We start from the raw sequence: 23,546 nt of genomic DNA on the forward strand, positions 1-23,546 counted from the left end.
GAGCCCAACTACATTTTATCCGTCGGAACCCAACCAGGGACAGACACGGACCGACCGACACAACGACTTGCTTCCCATCTATCAGTACAGGAGAACTCAAACAGAAAAGGTTACAAACGTGATAATCCACAATTGAGTATGTGTTAGCTGTCAAAATTACACACCATGTTGGACAACTACAATAGGTGAGGAAAGGACGCTGCCTGAAATTACGTTAGTGGCCAGGGCACGTAACCGGAATACTAACGGCCACTAGGCAGAAAATTCCGCTGGTGCACTCGAATTGTAGTTAACCAAAATAATTAATTGCACCGCATGGGGGCTAAATTTCAGCGGTAGAAACACTCGGTGTTGCTCACAGGAAGACCTCCCCAACAGCAAGCAAAAAAAAAAAAAAAAAAATGGTTCAAATGGCTCTGAGCACTATGGGACTTAACTTCTGTGGTCATCAGTCCCCTAGAACTTAGAACTACTTAAACCTAACTAACCTAAGGACATCACACACATCCATGCCCGAGGCAGGATTCGAACCTGCGACCGTAGCAGTCCCGCGGTTCCGGACTGCGCGCCTAGAACCACTAGACCACCGCGGCCGGCCCAACAGAAAGCCACCGAAACAAATCGCCACAACATGAATGGACTTGGCTTGGGTAGTTGAAACCACCACTCAACTTTGATGTCCTGGGTCGGTGAACCACGAAGCTCGTGGCGATCGGACAGTTCTGCACACGTTCTGACACTGCGCAGGGTCTGCCAGCGGACCCAGCCGACTGCACCGCGCGGAGATAACTTCCCTCGTCCGCAACAACTGACCGACTGCCTATAGACTCCTTAGCCGGAAACTATACGCACCAAACGAAAGATGCTACATGGCGGAAACATCGATACACATCACTGCTGCCACACGTAGGAGGAAGAAGAACCATGACGTAACCGCAACAAGGGCGGGAAACCGAACACAGATAGGCAGTGAAGTTCACGAAAACGCATAATTGGGAGTGAGCACGGCTCAGTAGCCAGAAGACCTAAGGAAGACAACGATGTAATTGATTATTTTATGCTATTAAAATTCACAAAACTGTTCGGTAAACTTTACATGAACGTCAGTTTTACACATTGCAAGTGCTCGACTGAGCCGGTAGCGTAATAAGGCCAGCCAGTGACCACGAACGGTCAAATGTGAGAAATATTTTTTTATTGTGGTAGGAGGGAGTGCCATGAACAACATACCGGAAATCCTGAGCTGTGGAGGCTGAATGTGGGATCCTTCTGTAGGTCAGCTTTAGCTATACTAAATTTCTGTGCAACTAATACTTAGATTTTAGCAACGAGAGAATATGAGAATCACGCGCCTGCTTTATAATGGCCAGCTGTAACACTGCAGACCGCATGTATCTACATAGGTTGGGGAATCTGAATGACCCTCTACAGAGATATCTTTCAGGTTCCTTAAGAAGAGAAACTTTTGGCAAAAAAAAAAAAAAAAAAAAAAAAATAATTCTGTGATACAAACCTCAACTTCGATTTAAGCACAAATAAAAAGCGTTAACAAGACGTGATCAACCTGAGTTACATTCTATATACAGAATCACACATTCAAGTCGAATCGGCAGTCTCATAAAACAATCGTATTCAGCAATAAAATATTAAATACGGTAGAAACATTGATCAAGTACGGTTCAATAGTGCAAACAGTTGTGAATGTTGAAAGATGCAGTATTTGGTTACTCATATTAAATAGTTAGAGAGGCCTCCTTTCAAACAACGGATTTGCAATTAATTTGTATTAATGAATAAGATTCACGTAACAGTCAGTCGTGGAATTGGAATAACGACTCGAAATAATAAATTACCTTACAACTAAAATAATGGCAAGACAGATCCTATATTGTTGAAATACTCAAGCAGTTTAAAGTTCAGACTATTCTACTTGTGACTGATTATCACTGTGTCCACCTCCGCAGAGAAGTTCCGATAACGGCAAGAACCACATTCGCAGGTTCTTATTCCGGTTTCTATTTCTAAATCCTACTAACTACTAACTGACCTACGTCAAGTCCGGTGCACGTCGTAGTTGTGAAGTTAATGTACCGCACTCCCCCTAGCCCTGCACGTGGCGGATTCCAACTTAGATGTCGACCTGTCCATGCAAAGGCCGTACAGGATTAGGGTACTAGGACACCTTCGGTAGTTTGCTATTGATCACGAATGTCCCCCAAGTATGCTGTCAGTACTTTACGTGATACCTAGTTAGCCAGATTATTCAAGGTTTGGAAAGTCTCCTCGTGTCTCAGCAAGTCGTATGTGTCATTGCTTGGTATGCAGTTGCTACATCATCGAAAAGGGTGCACTCGTAAACCACATGATCGGGAGTACCCTCCGATGCGCCATAGTCAGACGCGGGCGTAGCCCTCTTCCCAAACCTCATAAATTTGTCGGATAGGGCCCATGACCAGCGAGAAAATGGTTCAATCCCCGAGTTGGCTCAAAATACCCCATACCTAGCCTTTGCCTTACATTTGGCAAGAGTTGGAAAGTTCTTCTGTCAGATTCGTCCATTTCTCACGATCCCTGCCATGGTTCTTCGCCTCTTTTCCTTATCCACCTTTGTCCCTAACCCGAACTCCCAATATGTCTTCTATTTTCATATCATCACCTTTCTTAGCCCAATACCATGCGGCTTGCTCCATAATTTTGATGTCTAGAGGTCAGATCCCCATTATCACTAATAGGGCCCCCCTGGACATGTCCAGTAAGCCCCACAGATCTTAACAACATGTTTCTCTGTACTCTTCTCACTGTCATAGCGGGCACCACCCTCGTGAGCCTGTGTGCCCAGACTCCCGAGCTGTCCAAAATGGTGCAAATGGCTCTGAGCACTATGAGACTTAACATCTCAGGTCATCAGTCCCCTAGAACTTAGAACTACTTAAACCTAATTAACCTAAGGACATCACACACATCCGTGCCCGAGGCAGGATTCGAACCTGCGACCGTAGTGGTCGCGCGGTTCCAGACTGAAGCGCCTCTAACCACTCGGTCACCAGCGGCCGGCTCCCGAGCTGTAACCCACTGTTGACGTTAGTATGCTATTGTGGTACAATTTTATCAGGTGAGGGGGAAGGTGAAATCTTTTATGACCTATAGAGATGAAGTTATTAAGTACTTGTAATGCTGTTTGGGTTACGGATTCAATGTGCCTTCCAAAGTTCCACCTTTCACCGATGATAACTCCCAAGTAACGTGTCTCACGTCACCTTAGGACTAGTGAGCTCTCAATTCTCACAGTAGGATTTCTCACTAGCTGTCCTTTGGTATTTCGGCACCACATTTGCTATTTTTCCAAGCTCCTCTCTATTTTCGGCTGTATGTCTTCGCGGCTCCGGCCACCAACCAACAGGAGGAGGTCATCTGCGTAGGCTATCACCTCTAGCACCTCTTCACTCTTCAAATGGCTCTGAGCACTATGGGACTCAACTACTGTGGTCATAAGTCCCCTAGGACTTAGAACCACTTAAACCTAACTAACCTAAGGACATCACACACATCCATGCCCGAGGCAGGATTCGAACCTGCGACCGTAGCGGTCGTGCGGTTCCAGACTGTAGCGCCTTTAACCGCTCGGCCACTCCGCCTCTTCACTCTGTTGCAGGCTGTGCAGAAGTGGCTCCATGTGGATGTTCCAGAATAGGGGGAGCAAATACGGAACCCTGGGGACACCCCTTTGTTTTTTTCCAACTTTACCGCTAGGGGATGATAGCCAGACCTCCGGATCCTCACAATAGCTCCTCAGTCAACGATATAGCGGTCCTGGACACTCTTTCTCCCGCAAGCATGAGAAGAGCGAAAGCCACCACAGGTTGTCAAAGGCGGCAGTGATGTCGACTATGATGACAACAACGTACTTGTACAGGGTTGATTAGCAGACCTCAGTCGCCAGGGCGATTGCATCAGTTGCCGTTCGCCCTGGCCTGAATCCGAACTGCCTGCCGTTCATCCCGCACAGAAGTCAGTGTGCAGTCAGTCTGTCAGCTAGCAATTTCTCTAGGAGTTTTCCAGACACGTCTAATAAGCAAATAGATATATAGGACTTAGCTTCAGCTGGGTCTTTATCAGGGCCTTTCATAATAATTACCACGTACCGACTCTCCAGATTTTCGGGAATCTTTCCTGCCCGAGGCATTCATTAAATAGGTGGGTAAGTGGAGCTACCAACTACGGTGCTGAGAACTGCACCATCTCCGCCACAATGCCGTCTGACCCGAGGCCTTTCCCTCTCTTTAGAGATTTGATGTGGGCAGCTACCTCCTCTTCAGAAAAGGGGTAGACTGCCCCGTCATTTGCATGCCTGTCGAGATCTTCGTTCCGTAAGTGGTGCTGATCTTCAGTGTCTCCGTCCATATCGTCATCAGGCAGTAGGGACCGGAGGAGGACCTCGACAGTCTCCTGCCAGGATTTCGTTATCCCGTCCCATGCCTGATCTTTGATATCATCATTGGGGAGCGGATCTTTCTCCTAACTAGCTTATAGGGTAGTCCCCGTGGGTCCAAAGCTAATTGATTCAACACAAAACTTTCTCAATTTTGTATCCCGACAGCCCGAAGTTCGTCTTGAAACTTTTCTTTCGCCTCCCGGTATAGCAAAAACCATCTTTGCTTTTCCCACCAAACGACACTGCGTTGGTAGTGCCTCCTCAGCCTTCTGACTGACTGACGCAATTCCTCTAGTTCGGCTGACGATGGTGATGGAGAGGCCACCATGGCCCTTCTACTAGTTGGTACGGCTGCCTTCACCAGACTGGTTACTGCACTCACCAGTTCCTCAGCCTTCTTGTCTACGTCAAGGTCCTGATGTATGTCACCTTCTTGCAATGGAGGAATGTCGCACTCTCTCGCTAGGCGCTCCCAATCTGCTCTTTTGTAGTTCATTTGCACCTCCCACTCCATGGCCCAGTGGCACTCTCTGTCTCCTAAAGTGAAGGTAATGAGACTGTGATCACTTGTGGTGGCATTGTCTTCAACCTTCCAGTTTTGCAACATGTTTACCGCGTTCGGCGTGACTTCAGTCACATCGATGTTGGTACCTTTCCCCCCTTCCGCCGCATAGGTGGGAGGAGTGCCAGGCTTGTTTGCCACCACAAGTTGTAGAGCCATGATCGTCTCTTCCACTTTTCCACTATTTTTATCTCTTGTGCCACTGGACCATAGGGGGGATTTTACATTTATGTCAGCTGTTGTGACCATTTTTCGCCCCCGCAACGCCGTTGCTACTCTTGTCAATTGATCTCAGTGTAGTTCAATGTTGTCTCCATTCTGGAAATACAAGTTAACGAGAGTAATAAACCCCGCAGGAGATTGTATCTCCACGACGTTGCAGTGACTATTGGAGTGCTACGAAAGTGTCGTTACCCGTAGGGCTTTGTTTGTAACTACCATTACCACTTTGGGGGCATCCCCTCTACTGACAACCTGCCATGTAGCGGCTGCGGAAGATAGTTTCCCAGCTTGAGAGTGCGGCTTCTGTAGGAAGAGCGCCTCAAGACTCCTCTCCTCCATCTCCCTTCGTAGCTCCTGCATCACCATTCTGCTGTTGTGTGCGTTCAGTTGGCCAATGGTTATTTTAGTCATTATGGAAAGTACACTATGCCTTGCGCTTATAAATATCTTCGGGCGTCCAATTCATGACGACCACGTGGCAAAAACAACTTTTCGGTAATCGCTTGCCTAAATTCCACAAACCTCAATTGACCACGTGCCACTTCTCGCAACAAGCTTTACAACCTACCATAAACCATGGGTGTCAACAACCGATATAAATGTATACTAGCTAACCCCAGTCCCTCTGACTGATCTTGTAACAACAGGAGATAGTTCAGAGTACAGTTGGTTTCCTTCACTGAACTGACAGACAATTCTCCTCTGTCTTGCAACAGCATGAGCAGCGGATTTGGTAATTCGACAAACATGTTCCAGCTAAATAGCACCTACGCTCCCTATTTTGTTATTTAACATTTCGGTAGTGTCAAATACCCCCTCAAGCCTTTGGCAAATAATCTCAACATTCTGGACTACCTTTAAAGACCCATTCATGTGACGATCAAAATCATTACAAGACTACTTGATTGCCTTGTCCCCTAATGTCGGTATCCCAACCATCAACTAACCCACGTCTACTTACCTCCCACTCTGCGTACTCCAAAAGGAGACTATGCATCGCATCAGGAGCCCTAATTATGTAGTGTTGTTACAGGTCGTTTTCCCTTACGACATGTGGTCCGGGTGGGACATGAGAACGGCAGAAAGGTCACCGTTTCGGTAATGGAGGCTGTAGACAGAATACAGCTAAAGTCAGTGAATCTCCCCACCGACTTCGGAGCCCTGCGGGACTTACTCATGTCCCACCCGAACCACATGTCGTAAGGCAGTGGCCAGGATAGTCGGCCATTAAGTGGGTGTGTGGCGAAGTTGACGCAGCGCCTGCGTAACTTGGTCAGCCGGTTGGTGGTGCTGCACCTATAGGCCGATGAGGTGCATAGCATTGCATCTTGTATTTCTTCTGCTTCGCTAGTGACATTCTTTGAGCGCCCAGAGCCGTCTCGGGCATAGTTAGGTCGGTGCTGGCTTGAACGCTACATTATGCTAATAGACTTAGAGTTGCGCAGCTGCAGCTTCCCGGAATCGGTTTGCGGTCCATTGCAAGTAGACATTACAGAGGGTATGCATCGGAATGATAGACTGCGGTTTAACTTTGGACTAGGCCGACCTCCTTCCAGCAACTAGGTGATTTGATTAGCCAGGCTGAGGCAGTTAGACAGGCAGACAGACTACGGTGACATCTCGATAAGGCAGGCTGAGGGTAATGTGGGCGAGGAAAACTAGAAACTAGAGAAGGTGTGTTCAAGGCCCACTGTTGCGGATGTCAGAAAAGGGGCATCTAGCGTGACATTGCACTCATCCTCGTGATGGCGGGAGTTATGACACCAGAGGCGAGGCGCGGCTATCACAACGAAATTCTATAAGTTAATCGTAGCCGCAGCAGGACTTGAAGTGCCGTCTGTCTGCACTAGTTTCAATGAGGGGCCGCAGTGCATCTTGCCGGACTTAGATAGTTCGTGCAATCTAATTAGTGAGGCCTGGCCTAAAAATTATAAGCAAATCTGTAAGGTACCTGCGCTAGAGGAAGATGTGGTAACGACTAAGGTGGCGAACTAAGAGAAAATGGCCTTACTGGCCAATGTTTGAATGAAGCTTGGAATACAGGAAGGTAATGATGAGAGTGTGCCGATTATCCTCGGATCTGATTTTTTTCATGTGTAGGCTATGTTCCTAATTGGAGACATGACAGGTTTTGTTTCGGGTTGCATAGGGAGCGTCTCCCCATTTCCTTTTGTCACCACTAATCCAGGGAGCAAATGGATTCATGGCTAGGGTGTTTTAGGATGTATTGTGTAAATGTCTGTGAACGGTACGCCTCCTTGTGAAGGCCCCTGTATTAACTGTCCCCACCTCAGATGACACAACTGTAAACCGAGATCGATAAAATGCTGGAGGCAGTCCAAATCGCCTTACGCGTTCCTCATCTTCCTGGTCCGTAAGGGGGGAAAGGTGGGGATTCAGACCGGTTGTCGACTATGAAGTGCTCAACAAGAAGGTAGTACTACAATCCATTCCTTCAGCCAGTCTCCATTCCTGTTTCGGATGGTTTCATGAGAAGAAGATGTTACCACTCTCACCCTCAGCCAAGCATACTATCAAATTCATTTGGCTGAGACGTCCAAGATAGTGACCGCATTCATTGCGGATTTCAATCCTTGGGGTCAATAGAGCGCCTTACGGTCTGTCGACTGGGGACACTGTGCTTTCCTAGATACTGGACACAGTACTCTCAGGACTTGATCTCAGTTCCTATACCAGGAGAGAAATTCGTGGCGGGCTGCATCAAACCAGTGAGAAGACTGATCACACAAAAACATTTGGACAACTCGTGATTTTGAGTAAAAATTTTGACGAACATTTAATCCACGTTTGGCAATGGCCTTGTCGCAGTGGATCCACCGGTTCCCGTGAGATCACCGAAGTTAAGCGCTGTCGGGCGTGGCCGGCACTTGGATGGGTGGCCATCCAGCCGTTATGTGCTGTTGCCATTTTTCGGGGTGCACTCAGCCTCGTGATGCCAATTGAAAAGCTACTCGACCGAATAGCAGCGGCTCCGGTTAAATAAAACCATCATAACGACCGGGAGAGCGGTGTGCTGACCACATGCCCCTCCTATCCGCATCTTCAACTGGATGACACGGCGGCCGGATGGTCCCGATGGGCCACTTGTGCCCTGAAGACGGAGTGCTTTTTTAATCCACGTTAGGGTGGGCATTACAGTTAAGCAATCCAAGGCAAATTTTGCTCAACCTGAGATCTCCTTCATGGGGCATATGATTTCGGAGAAAAGAGTCTCCGTTGAATAGGAGCGCGCTAAGGCTATCCATTCGAGTCGGGCCCCAAGGAATGTCAAGGGGGTAGCCCGTTTCGTAGGGATGACGAATTTTTTCTGTAAATTCATGCCTAATTTTGCCAAAACAGTAGCTCTGCTTAATGAAATTAGGAGAAATAGGAAGAAATTTGATTGGAGACCGTCCCAGCTGGCGGCGTTCGAAGTGAGTGAAGACGGCATTAGTGGGCGAGCTCCATCCAGACTGACGCTTCTGCATTTGGGGTGGCCACCGTGTTTCTGCAGGAACATCTCGGACGCCGGCGCACCTCGCCTATGCTTTAAGGCAGATTACAGACCTGGAAGTGAAGTATTCAGTATATGAACTGGAAACACTAGCAGTACTGTGTGCCACCAGAAAATTTTGCATGTTCCTCGAACACCAGCGCTTTTTGCTGGAAAGTGATTACCAGGCCTTGAACTGGATCCTGGCCGGGACGGATATCTCGGTAATTAATATCTGACCTTCAGAGAATGTAGTTGCTGATGTATTAAGCAGTATGTTTAGGGATGAGGAGGATCTCCACCAGGGGAGATGCAGAATGGGGCAGGCCCAAGCACATAGTCAGTCGTATATTGTCCGAGTTCAGTGTTATAATCTCAGAATTCCTGGAACTGTCTCGTGACCTGGGAAGATGGCAGGGCGCCGACCCTGAGCTGAGGGGCACTGAGGATAGGATTCGTCAGGGTGAAAGAGTAAAGCCCCATTTCTTAAATGGGGACTTGTTGTATTGTTTTGCTAAATGGAAAGGGGGAAACTGGACAGTGTTCTACAGGGAATTAATACCTAGCCCCTTTAAATATTACCATGAGATACCAGTACGGGGACATTTAACCCGTGTTGAAAACCTAGTCGAAGTGAAGAGAAAGCTTGGCATGGAAGTGTGTGGATAAGGAAATGCGCAGTATGGTTGGAGCATGTAAGGTGCCTGTGACTAGTGAACCTCTCTCTGAGGCGCCCCAGTGATTGCTGGCACCAGAAGTGACAAATTATTCTGTGGAAAAGTTATATGTCCTTTACTGGGGGCCCTTCCCGCGTTTGGATGGTGAGTCATGTGCTGGTGTACGCAGATGCTTTTATACGCTTCCGCTGGTTTATCCCGACTTGCGGCACTACTACACAGATAACCATCAAGACTTCAGAAAACATCTTTGGAACATTTGGGCCTTGCAGTGTATTGGTTACCGACAGTGCTCCTAACTTTACTTTGGCGTGGTTTTGAATCTTCTTCTTCGAAACAGGAATATGGCACACTCCAACCACACCATATTTCCTATGATATCCGGTCCAACAATTTGGATGGCCTGCCAGAAGGAATGGACGTCGACGACAGCCGCTAGGCGGCGCCACTATAACCAGCGAGCGACGCTGCCACGCCAGTCTGCTGGCACTCACCGTGGCATATTAAACCGGCAGCGCAAGAGCTCAGATGTAAGGCTCTGTCCTCTCCCTTCTCCTCTACCACCTGTACACAGCCGACATGCCCCAACCCCCCCTCCTCCCCACCCCTCTGGTGCACCTCCTGCAGTATGCTGATGACACCGCATCCTTGCCCTCGCTCGTACCCTTCAATGGTCCCAATGCCTTCTCCAGAATCACAATGACTTTTTTGCCACGTGATGTAGCCAGTGGCCCCTCAGAGTCAATCCTTCCAAGACCTAGGTAATCATTGTAGGTCGCACCAATCGCTTCTTCCGGGTCTCTGATTTTTCCCTTACCATCTGCACCCATAGTGTCGGTCTCTCCCCCACCCTCACGAACCTTGGAATCACAATTGACCTTCACCTCACCTTAATCCCTCATCTCTGCTCTATCCAATCCAAAGCCCACAACTGCCTCTACCTACTTAAACTCCTCTCTGGCTGGACATGTGGGTTGAACCCCTCTACCATCCTCCACACCTACAGTTCCTTAATCCATCCCATCCTCTGTTATGCCAGTCTCGCCTGGATATCCATCCCCCCCTCCCAACTTCTATAACTCCCTTCAGATTCTCGAGCGCCATGCACTCCACCTCACCTTCCGCATATGACTCCTGTCCCCCACACAGATTCTCTATGACCTGATTCCTTTCCTTAATCTGCTTCTTTTCCTCGAAGATATCCCAATCCTCTACACCTCCTGCCGACTTGATCCCTCCATCCCCTGGTTGCTCCTCTCCTCTCCTCTCCAACCCCCACCTGCTGCTGCACATTCACCGCTGTGTCCCACCTACCCTCAACCTCTACACCCTTCATCTCCTCTCCCAAGGTGGCTTCCGCCATTTCCCTCTCCCTGATGATGCCCTTTCTGCCTCTCTTTATCCCTCCTATCAACTCTGATCCTCACCTCCCCCTCCCTCCTTTGTTCTTTTTCCACGCTCCCTCTTCCACCCTTCCATCCAGTTTCTTTTTCCCTGCCTACTCCCTCTTTCACTCTGAACCGTAATTTGTTTCAAAGAATATTCTTAAGAATTTATTTTATTTACTAGCGATTCATCAAGAACATTAACACATTTAATCACACTATGTAAGCATGGAAGTAGCTGCCAGGGAGAAACTGATGAAATCATAACCAAATTCCTTTTAACAAATGGGAATTTTATTCACTTTAATAGTGCCTAAAAGCATTTTTTTAAAGAAACAGATTTAAAATTATAATCAGAAAGCACCCTCTAAATATCAAAGTTACAATTTATTCAGAGGCAGAAAGAAACAAGTTTTGACTGTATGAGCTTTCGGGCAGAGAACCTTGCTGCTGCCTTTTGACACTGCTGTAGTTACGACCGCTCACAACAGCCTCTGAAAGACTACACTGGTGCTAATCTACAACACACCAGATAACTTTAAACTACGAGTTGTAACAATTTACATAAGCAGACAAACTATGCACCCCAGTAGGAGGGATGGAAATGGTACAAAACACTAAAAAATAAAATATTAACCTTTCCACTGAAGGTGCAACTTGATTTAAGCTTCTAAGAAAAGCCTTATGGTGAAAGGGTGGCAACTTTGTATACTAAAATGATCATTTAAATAAATGCAATCTTACATAAAATTCTACAAGGTTGGCCAAACAATAGTTAAGATGCTCTACAGTAGACAGATGCCACCTTTCAAGATCATAGGCAATAATGTCAAAGTTTCCTAAGTTCAAAAAATATCTCAGGTATTAGGCTGTTACACTCCAAGCAATAAATTCGTTAACACACAAATTCCGACAAACATGACAGAGGCAACTACTAACGTACGGTAGATTGATAGGGAGATTACCGAACAATCCAAACCGCAGGTTGCTCTAACCCGCCCCTACTCCACAAGGGAAAAACTCACCGCCCAATTTATAAACAACAACCTTCCCGCGGGTGGGCAAACGGAGAAGAATGGTGGGACGACCCCAAAGCAAAACGGCGGGTGACCTCACCAAGAAAACAAGTAGAATTTAACAAGAGTAAATCAAAAAACATATCACCAATCACTTTATTTCTAATAAACTGCCTTCCCCACTCCCACTCTTACAAGAGTAAATCAAAAAACATATCACCAATCACTTAATTTCTAATAAACTGCGATTGCTCGAGAAGACCTGGCGCAGCACCCCCAAATCGCTCACCCAAACCGTCCGCTGCCAGCCACTCCAACGGACGCAGGAAGACGCGCCGATCTCCCGTCTCACGGCGTCGCAGCTCGCACCGGCCAGACTGATGTCGTGGGTTGACTCCTGTTGCTCTCGTGTCGACTGCGATGTCACTACCACTCGCTATACGCCGCGGCCCAGTGGACTCACGTGGTGACCTCACAGGCGCTGACGCCCAAGACGGACAAGTCATCTTCTGTCTCAGTGCGCTACCGACCAACCGATCGATCCAACCGCCAATGATCATTGCCTCGAGCAGACTGGCGGCCTAACGCGCAGACTCAGATGCAGGAACTAAGCCCCGTCCGGGCGACCACTCGCTGAGTTCTCTTACTGGCGGAGTGGAAAGGCTCTCATTTTGCCGGCTTTAAAGGTTGATCCAAATGACATACTAGCACTCCGACAGACAGACACTAACTGCCTAACAAATGCGGACGAGAGACAAACTAGCAAGCTGGGGACGAGAGACTGACCGAGACTGACCCCGTGGCGAGGTCATAGCGCCTCTTAAACGCACGTGAACAGGCAACCCTTCCCATCAGAGGGAGACACCAAAGCTGCGATTGCCACAGTGGCGCCACTGCCAGAAACGGAGGGCGTCTACTTCACACTACGCGCTTCGGCGCTCTCTTCAAAATAGCAATTTTTACCACGGCTCACACTCCTTTCTCTCCCACAAGTCCTTTTTCTTTCCCCTTCACTGCCTTCCCCACTCCTTCTAGCGTCCACTCTGTCCCCCCCTCCTCCCCCGCTATTTCTCTATGTCCTCTCCCTCCTTTAACTTCCCCACTTTTTCTTTTCCTGTTCCCCTTTTTTTCCCCTCATCAGTCCGGTTCTTACCCCCTCCCCCCACCAGCCATCGTGTCTCCTGCATGTTGCAATTCTGTGTGAGTGTTTTGTGTTGCAACTGCACTCTCCTATTGTACATCGTACTCATCGTTGTTTAGTTCCTGATCTTGCTACATCTAGGCTCTCAATTTGGTTCACTCTTCAGACTTGCCATTTGTCTTATTCGTCTATAGCTGTAATTATCTCTTCGTTGGTGTCCATAGCTATTATCTTTCTGTGGCTTTGGAAACTCACTGTCGACACCCCCGGCGAGTCAGCCTGTGTCTCCCGGTCGTGTCTCATTCCGGTTACAAGAATTGGCAATGAGATAAAAAGTTCAAGGTGCATTATGGATGCGAAACTTGCGCAGCTCGTGGAACAGCAATATCAATAGCAACATCTGTTATTGCAGCAGCAATTCCAACAGCAGCTTAATCAGCACTTCAAGCAGCAAGTGGTCCTCTTGCGTCAGGAAATTCACCTACTGTTGGACCAATTTCGGGTACAAGACTCATAACCCGTCTCGACTGTGGTCACCTCTCAGATGAAGTCCCGCTCATCTGCACTTCTACCATTTAACATTACCAAGGAGGATTGGAACACGTATTTGCAGTGGGTGAAACAGCACTTCGGTGCTTTTGGGTTTCTGATGACACACCCCAACTGTCGCTCCTCCTTTCTTAGGCTTCCCTCCGAGACATTGTTCTTACTTAGGAAGTTGGTTCCCCTCTCCAGGACGATTGCACTCACTTTCGAGGAAATGTTTTCATTGCTGTCGATTTATTATTCACAACGGTTCCACGTGGTGGCATCGCGCCTCGAATTTCATTAGTACCGCAAGCAAGCTCGTGGTTGATGGATTTACAAGGTCTGAGTCGTTTCTGTGATTTTACCTTTGCCAACAAGTCACGCAAATCCTCATAAGCCGATTCCTTGATCCCTGATTTAGGGGTCCAGTTGGCTCCCGATCCAGACGATCGCACGGCAGCACTCAAGCTCGACAATTCTTCCTTGGACGACATGCTGAAAACCGCGCGCTCTTTCGAGATCACGAAGGCAGCAAATGAACGTGTTATGGCCCGCCCCAACATCACTGCGATTCTATCACCACCAAGGGGATGGAATTCTCACTGGCCTCTTTCATGACGGCAGTGTCGTGATTCATCACTTTCTGACATGACAGTGACCTCTCAGCACACAGTCCAGGCACATCGGTGCAAACAATGGATTGTGCCTTCTCGGCCTTGATCTCACAATTGCTCGTGAAGACGTTTGTTGAAATGGGAGCGATGGTTTCCCTGATCAGTCTCCCGACATAAGCTCATGTGGATTACCTAGCGTTCGCCACGCCCTCTCACAAATTGGTTGCATGTGGTGAAAGCTGTATTCCCCTCAGAGGTTAGTTCATCACTACAATAACATACAAGATGGTTAAGGGGCCACTAACGCTGTATGTTGTCAACAGTCATTCAGCTGGCAACATTTTCGGACTGATGCTTTCTCACTGTTTGGGTTGTCCGTCACAGACGAAGTTCAGGTTGTCTCAGACACAGTCCCCTGCCAGGAACTTGGTGGTCTTTGTGTCTTGGCTGCGGACGCTCCTCCCTATGTTAATGGTGCAGTGCTGGCACACTGTAAAGTTGATGGTATGGAGCAACATATCGCCTACGTCTCAAAAATACACTACTGGCCACTAAAATTGCTACATCACAAAGGTGACGTGCTACAGACGTGAAATTTAACCGACAGGAAGAAGATGCTGTGATATGCAATACACATACATAAACAGCAGTTGACCGGCGTTGCCTGGTGAAACGTTGTTGTGATGCTTCGTGTAAGGAGGAGAAATACCATCACGTTTCCGACTTTGGTAAAGGTCGGATTGTAGCCAATCGCAATTGCGGTTTATCGTATCGCGACAATGCTGCTCGCGTTGGTCGAGATCCAATGACTGTTAGCAGAGTATGGACTCGGTGGGTAAAATGGAACGCCGTGCTGGATCCCAACGGCCTCGTATCACTAGCAGTCGAGATGACAGGCATCTTATCTGCATGGCTGTAACGGATAGTGCAGCCCCGTATCGATCCCTGAGTCAACAGATGGGGACGTTTGCAAGACAACAATCATCTGCACGAATAGTTCGACAACGTTTGCAGCAGCATGAACTATCAGCTCGGAGACCATGGCTGCGGTTACCCTTGACGCTGCATCACAGACAGGAGCGCCTGTGATGGGGTACTCAACGACGAACCTGGGTGCAAGAATGGCAAAACGTCATTTTTCAGATGAATCCAGGTTCTGTTTACAGCATCATGATGGTCGCATCCGTGTTTGCCGACATTGGAAGCGTGTATTCGTCATCGCCATCGCCATACTGGCGTATCACGCGGCGTGATGGTATGGGGTGCCATTGGTTACACATCTCGGTCACCTCTTGTTCGCATTGACGGCACTTTGAACAGTGGACGTTACATTTCAGATGTGTTACGACCTGGGGCTCTACTCTTCATTCGATCCTTGCTAAACCCTACATTTCAGCAGGATAATGCACGACCGCATGTTGTAGGTCCTGTACGGGCCTTTCTGGATACAGAAATTGTTCGACTACTGCCTTGGCCAGCACATTCTCCAGATCTCTCCCCAATTGAAAACGTCTGGTGGCCGAGCAACTGGCTCGTCACAATAGGCCAGTTACTACTCTTGATGAACTGTGGCATTGTGTTGATGCTGAATGGGCAGCTGTACCTGTACACGCCATCCAAGGTCTGTTTGACCCAATGCCCAGGCGTATCAAGGCCGTTATTACGGCCAGAGGTGGTTGTTCTGGATACTGATTTCTCAAGATCTATGCACCCAAACTGCGTGAAAATGTAATCACATGTCAGTTCTAGTATAATATATTTGTCCAATGAATACCCGTTTATCATCTGCATTTCTTCTTGGTGTAGCAATTGTAATGGCCAGTAGTGTACTATGTGCCCAATGAAGTTATTCCTCGACTGAGAAAGAGGGGCTGGCAATCATCTTTGCCACGATGAAATTTCATGTTACCTATTTAATACCTGGTTTAGTCTCGTTACAGACCATAAAGTGTTAGTTGCACTCTTTGGGGCAGCGGTCGACCCAAAGTCTCTAGTGTTGGGGTCCTTTCCTTAGCTCCTACACTTACACCATCAAGTACAAACCTACTGCACAACATGCAAACGCAGACATCCTCTCACTTTTACCTTCATGACGAGACCAGACATTTGACCAACTAGAGATCTCTTGTTTTAACATTGTCATGGAACTACAGTACACCTTGGATGAGTTCCCTACTAGCGCTATTGAGTTAGCGGTGGACATGTTCCGTGACTCTCTCTTGCAGCGTGTCATACATTATGTACTCGATGGTGTCCCATTAATTTTTCGAAATCAGCTGTTGTCGAGCTCTGGGCCTCTCTAATCGTTTGTCCATCGTCTCCATTGAGCTCCTGGTGGATATATCGTTATCCCGTCTACCTTAAGCACCTAAGAACTCCTCCATCGTGGGCGCTAGGGTATGTCACAGATCAAAGCCCTTGCAAGGCGACTTGTCTATTGGGCAGGGCAATATGGAGGGTATGTTGTGATTCTGTTCTGCTTTTGCTCGCCATCAGGCTGGCCTACTCCCTGTCGCCCCTCGGATCACATTCATCCAGATTTTTTAGGCCTATTCTTCAGCTCATTGTGGGTTATTGTTGTGGACACTTATTCCAAATACCCCAAACTGGTCAGCATGGCGTCTCCCAACAGAGCTGCCACATTGAAGCCATTCTCTCAATTCTTGCCGTAGAAGAACTTACCCATCGCCATCAAAACTGACAATGTACCTGAGTTCACAGCTACAGCCTTCGAACAGTTCTGCACTGCTAATGACATCAACATCTAAGCAGTCCTCCATTTCATTCCTCCTCAAATGGTGAAGTGGGACAGATAGTGCACATATTTAATCAGTAAATGTTGAAGGTACTCACAATGTTCCTGAGCACCTACATGTCCATCCCTGTCCATGACCACAGCCTAGCAGAACTCCATCTCCTGGCAGCCCAAACTAAGGAACGCCAGACCCAACATGCTGGATGAAATACTCCTGGTTCACTGTATGGGCAAGTTATGGAGCGTCGCCACAAGAACCAGCTGCGCCCTCCCTTCAGCCTACCCCTTCAGCAGTGAAGCACTCTGAGCTGGAGGCGCCGCCTTAACAGGTCCTTTCGCCTCACAAGTACCATTTGTGCTCCAGGATGTGGTCAACAGTTCTCATAGGCTTGGGTGAGGAGGTCGAGACGTCACCATAGACACTGTCTGCTCCACCATCATGGCACAATCTGCAGTTAAGCGCAGTGCACGAAGCCTTGGTTCCCTCTCCGACCTCTACTAAAGGGACACTGCCAGTTCATCTCCCAAAACATCGGTCAGGGCTCTTCAGGCCCTATGCGCTTATATCAGTGGGGGAGTGGTGGGAGGTTTCTGGTATCCCGGTATGACAATTTGAACGGCCTGCTAGAAGGCAAGAATATTGACGGCAGCCGCTAGACGGCGCCCCCTGTAACATTGGAGCGCTGCTATCGCCACCACAGCGCTAAGCGTGGGCCACGCCGCCGCGCCCAGCCTATCAGCGTTCAGGGGGCCCTACAGAGACAGCAGCACAAGGGCTCAGAAGTCAGTCGTGTTCCGACTGCCCTGCCACATCATATGTCGTACCATCGTTGTTCGGTTCCTGATCTTGATATGTCGCGGCTGTCGATTTAGTTTACTTTTCGGACTTGCCATTCTGTCATGTACGTCATTAGCTGTTGTTGTCGTCTTCGTTGCTGTCCATAGCTGTTCTCTTTCTACGGTTTTGGCAACTCACAGTCGACGCCCTTGGCCGGTCGGCCTGCTTCTCCTGGTCGTGTTGGATTCCGGTTACAAAAGACTGCGTCTCCTGGTTATGTCGGATTCTGGTAACAAGACTACCCAAACCCATCCTTTGCAGAGAGGGTAAACCGCAATTTTCGCTGTGCCTTAATCGCGTACCACCGTGATAGCTGCACTAGATGGGATGCCTTGCTGCCATGAACATACGCATTTAATACTGCTGTACAAGAGGTGCATAAGGAGACCCTCGTCGTCCTTACGTTCTCCTACAAGCCGAACAGTCCTACATTTGGGATATAAATGGCTTGCTCCCGGATAGGGCCTACACTGCGAAGATACTGTAGATGGAATCACCATAGTTGATATACGTGAATGTGATATGAATTCTGGTATGTTTTGGTCTTCAAGTTACAGATCTTCCACTGCGTTTGTTCCTGATGGTTTGTCCCCGAGAAAGGATGAGCAGACTAAAAGGTGAAGCTAGGAGTGTATGGTTGAAGACTAAGAGGAGATAACCATGTCATGTAAGCAAATCCTTATAGGACCAGAGAAAGCGACAAATTATGATGGTTTATTAATGGATGAAATCGTTGTATGTACTGATTCGATATCACTAAAATTCTGGACAACCTGATAGACTTTTTTGACTTATGTGATACAAATGGTATGAAGATAAACGCTTTTCTGCTATATGCAGGAACTTACAAATTTTCCCAACTCCATTTCAAGATTCTATAAGATATACATGGACTTGTTATATTTTTAATTACAATTCTATAGGAAAATTTCTGTTTTAGTTTCACTGTATTCGTCTTGATGGTGAAAACAATATAAATAATGGGATGAAAACTCACAAGCTCTATGCCATAAACATATTACATTATTGTAAGGGAAGTATATGAAGGTACTGGGCAGTACGTGGTAACATGTGAGCAATCTGATTTCGAGGATGACGCCGTTCCAATATCTAAGAGGAAATAGAAAGAAATAAGGTATCAAAGTGTTTTATTTTGTCAACTGCAGACAGTTATATCTTTCGAAACTTGAAATTTATGTAGACACACTACAAGATGGTCGTTTCCGCGAGCCAAAGAAGCTGTCATAAAAAGTGCAAGGACCAGTTACTCCTGTAGCAGAAAGAGACAGGAATATAACACCAACAACTGGTGCAGCAGAGTACAACTTGCAAGATTTATGTTCGGGGAAACTTTGACTGTAGTTGAAACATTACGTAAAGAATAAACAAGATTTCCCATGCGAAGGTTTTCTCGTTAAACAAAGAACTGAACCTAATCTTCTGTTTTCTAGTGTGGTTACTCATTTGTCGCACTCCTCCAACAGATTCTTATGTGCGTCTTGACTGAGCGTCGTATCGTCAATTTGATCCTCAATTCGTGTAACTTTTTGAGATCTCATTTACCCTCGACACTCCCGCCCCTGTTTTCATAATTTCCTCCTGATTTTCCTTCAATGTTTTACTATTTTGTTATACATCTGAATCCATCATTAATTTCCTTCACTATTTTACTATTCTCTTTAATCAGATGAGGGATCCCTGACACTATCACGAGGATGAAGTAGGCGAACTCAATCGAATATTTCGCGTTAGGCGGGGAAGAGGGGGGGATTTGCAAACCTCTTCATCTGGTTTCCTAACAATAACGGCAGCATCAACCGGATAAAGAACTGTCGCGTCCAGATCGTCGACAGCTTCCCCTCTTGTTTCACCAACTGATGAATCGTTTTCTAGATCGGGTGCAACTACATTTGTAATAGGAATCCCTGGTTCCATCTGCAACGAAATTTGATCTCCCTCAACTGCCATTTTGTCGCTATCTTGATACACTTAAATATCCATTCGGTTATTAAGAACATGAGCACTTTCTCCTCTCGTTTATGAGTTCGCATCCAACAATGAAAATCTCTAAAAATTCCTTACACACACTTAACCCATTTCGATTCCTATTCCTACGTATACCGACATAAAAGACACACAAAATAAATCCCTCCACAATTTCAGCTCAAAACAATGCTCATCAACAACGAGCAAAATAACACTTGAGAAACATACCAAAGCTAAAAGAAATACATCTAATTAAGAAATGTGCAACCATCTAAGTTAAATTTCTTCCAACAATTTAGAATTATGCCATTGGCCTTCCCAGTACTGTGTATAAAGTTTAAAACATTCAAACAGTCAACAAAATCATCAGGTTGACCAGAAATAAGCAAATGGTAAGTTTAAATACGAGATTTTATTTTCTAACTTGATTGGATGACTGCTTATCCGCAAATTCCTGGCATGGTCGTCATTTTAATGCAAGACGCCAGTGGGGCCATAGGAACATATATACACATTAAATCAGTGATCTGAATCAAGCAACCCCTTTCGATATGCAAATTCCCCTACTACCATTCAGATGTATGATAGTGAGGTATGTGCAAGGAAATGGAACAGGTGGGTGGCCCTGACAAATTAATCTAGCTTCGTATCTTGCTTATAATAACAATTTTGTGTCTTGGGGAGGGTACATTTATCTACAGAAGAAAACCTGAAATTTATTAAAATCAGGATTTATTGATAGTTTGACTGCATGGCAAGCATCACAGGCTACGAAATTACAAATCTGATTCTCTCACGAATTGGAGATGAATGTAGGAAAAAATCTGAATCCTTGCAAATCAGTTCCTCATGATATGGGGTTAGAAAGAACATCCCAGGGGGGAATGGGAGAAATTCTGGTAATAAACTTGTAATAAACATGAAATGGGAAACAGGTTGAATAATTAACGAAAGGAGTATGTTCTACAAGTCGTAGTGTGGAATGTCAGACGCTTTAATGTGTTAGGGAAGCTATAAAATCTGAAAAGGGAAATGCAAAAGCTCAATCTAGATACAGTAAGGGTCAGTGAAGTGAAATGGAAAGATTTGTCGTTCGATGAGTATAGGGTAATAACAGCAGCAGAAAATGGTATAATGGGAGTGGGATTCGTTATGAAAAGAAAGGTATGGCAGAGATCCTGCTACAGCAACAGTTTAGTGATAGAGTTGTTCTTGTCAGAATCTACAGCAAACCAACACCAAAGTCGTTAGTTCAGGTGTACATGCCGACCTCGCAAGCTGAAGATGATGAGATAGAGAAAGTATAGTAGGATATTGAAAGAGAAATATTACACAAAGGAGATAAAAATCTAATAGTCATGGGGGCCTGGAATGCTGTTGTAGGGGAAGGAATAGAAGAAACAGTTACACCAGAATATGGGCTTGGGACAAGGAACGTGTGAGGAGGAAGACTAATTGAGAGCTACTCGTATAATAAATTTCAGATAGTAATAGCGAATACTCTGTTCAACAGTCGCAAGAGGAGGAGGTCTACTTGGAAAAGGCCGCGTGATGCGGGAAGATTTCAGTTTGATTATATCATGGTCAGACAGAGATTCCGAAATCAGATACTGGATTCTAAGGCGTACCCAGGATCAGATATAGACTCAGATCACAAAGTAGCAGTAATGAAGTGTAGGCTGAAGTTCAAGAGCTTAGTCAAAGACTCACTACGCAGAGAAGTGGGATATAGAAGTACTAAGGGATGACGAGACATGCTTGAACTTCTCGACGGCTATAGATACAGCAATTAGGGATAACTCAGTAGGTAGTACTGTACAAGAGGAATGGACAACTCTAAAAAGGGCAATCACAGAAGTGGGAAAGTAAAACATAGATAAAAAGAAGTTAGTGTGAAGAAACCATCGATAACAGAAGAAATACTTTGTTGATCGATGAAAGAAAAAAGTAAGAAACTGTTCTGTGAAATTCAGCAATACAGAAATATAAATCGTTGAGGAATTAAATAATAAGAAGTTTAGGGAAGCTAAGACGAAATTGGTGCACGAAAAATGTGAAGCAGTCAAAAAAGAAGATTGTCGGAAGAACTGATTCAGTATACGGGAAAGTCAAAACAACTTTCGGTACATTAAAATCAAGGGTGGTAACATAGAGAGTGCAACGGGAGTTCCACTGTTAATGCAAAGGAGAGAGCAGATAGGTGGAAATACTACAATGAAGACCTATGACCTCTGTGAGGGGAAAGATTTGTCTGATGTGATAGAAGAGGAAACAGGAGTCGATTTAGAAGAGATAGGAGATCCAGTATTAGAATCAGAATTTAAGAGAGCTTTGGAGAACTGTAGATCAAATACGGCAGAAGGGATAGATAACATTCCATTAGGATTACTAAAATCATTGGGAGAAGTGGCAATAAAACGACTATTCACGTTGGCGTGTAGAATGTATGAGTCTTGCGACATACCATCTGACCTCCGAAAAAATATCATCCACACAATTCCGAAGACGGCAAGAGCTCACAAGTGCGAGAATTATCGCACAATGAGCTTAACAGCTCATGCATTCAAGTTGCTTACAAGAATAATATACAGAGGAATGGAAAATAAATTTGAGGATGAGCTAGAACACTATAAGTTGGGCTTTAGATAAGGTAAAGGCACCAGAGAGGAAATGTTCAAGTCGCTGGTGGTAACGAAAGCAAGATTAAAGAAAAATCAAGACATGTTCATAAGATTTATTGACCAGGAAAAAGCGTTCTACTAAAAATTCTAAGAACAATAAGAGTAAGCTATAGTGAGAGGCGAGTAATATTCAATACGTATAGGAGCCAAGAGCTTATAATAAGCGTGGACAACCAAGAACGAAGTGCTCGGATTGAAAGAGTGTAAGACAGGGATGTAGTCATTGCGCCCTACCGTTCAATCTGTACGAAGCAGTGATTTAAACAAAAGAGATTTTCGGGATTGGAATTAATATTCAAGGTGAAAGGATATCAATGATACGATTCGCTGATGACTTTGCTACCCTGGGTGAAAGTGAAGAATTACACGATATACTGAATGGAATGAGCAGTTCAATGGGTGCTGAATATGTGTTGAGAGTACATCGAAGAAAGACGAAAGTAATGATAAGTAGCAGAAATGAGAACAGCGAGAATCTTATCAGGATTAATGGTCACGGAGTAGATGAAGTTCAGGAATTATGCTACCTAGGCAGCAAAATAACAAACGACGGACGCAGCAAGGAGGAGATCAAAGGCAGACTAGCACTCGCAGAAACGGCATTTTTGGCCAAGAGAATTCTACTGGTATCAAATATAGGCCTTCATTTGAGGAAGAAATTTCCGAGAATGTACGTCTGGAGCACAGCGTTGTATGGTTGTGAAAGAAGGACTATGGGGAAACAGGAACGGAAGAGAATCGAAGCATTTGAGATGTGGTGCTTTAGGCGAATGCTGAAAATTATTTGGACTGACAACGTAAGAAATGGGGAGGTTCTACGCAGAATCAGAGAGTAGGGGAATATGTGGATAATACATAAAGGGGAAAGGACAGGATGATAGTACATCTGTTAAGACATCAGAGAATGACTTCCATGCTACTAGAGGGGCTGTAGGGGGAAAAACTGTGGGGGGGGGGGGGGGGAGAAAGAGGCTGGAGTACATCCACCAAACAATTGAGAATGTAGGTTGCAGGTGCTATTCTGAGATGAAGAGGTTAGCACAGGAGAGGAATTCACGACAGACCGCATCAAATCAGTCAGAAGACTGTGATGACAAAATGAAGAAAAGAAAAATAACCTAACTGAATAGAAAGTGTAATGTATTTCTGATGACGACTGCATCGATGCTGTAAGTGAGGGGTTCAAGCATGCACGAAGACCAAATTGCAAAGCCAT

Source organism: Schistocerca cancellata, chromosome 5, assembly GCF_023864275.1.
Source record: "Schistocerca cancellata isolate TAMUIC-IGC-003103 chromosome 5, iqSchCanc2.1, whole genome shotgun sequence".
In the NCBI taxonomy this organism is placed as follows: domain Eukaryota; kingdom Metazoa; phylum Arthropoda; class Insecta; order Orthoptera; family Acrididae; genus Schistocerca; species Schistocerca cancellata.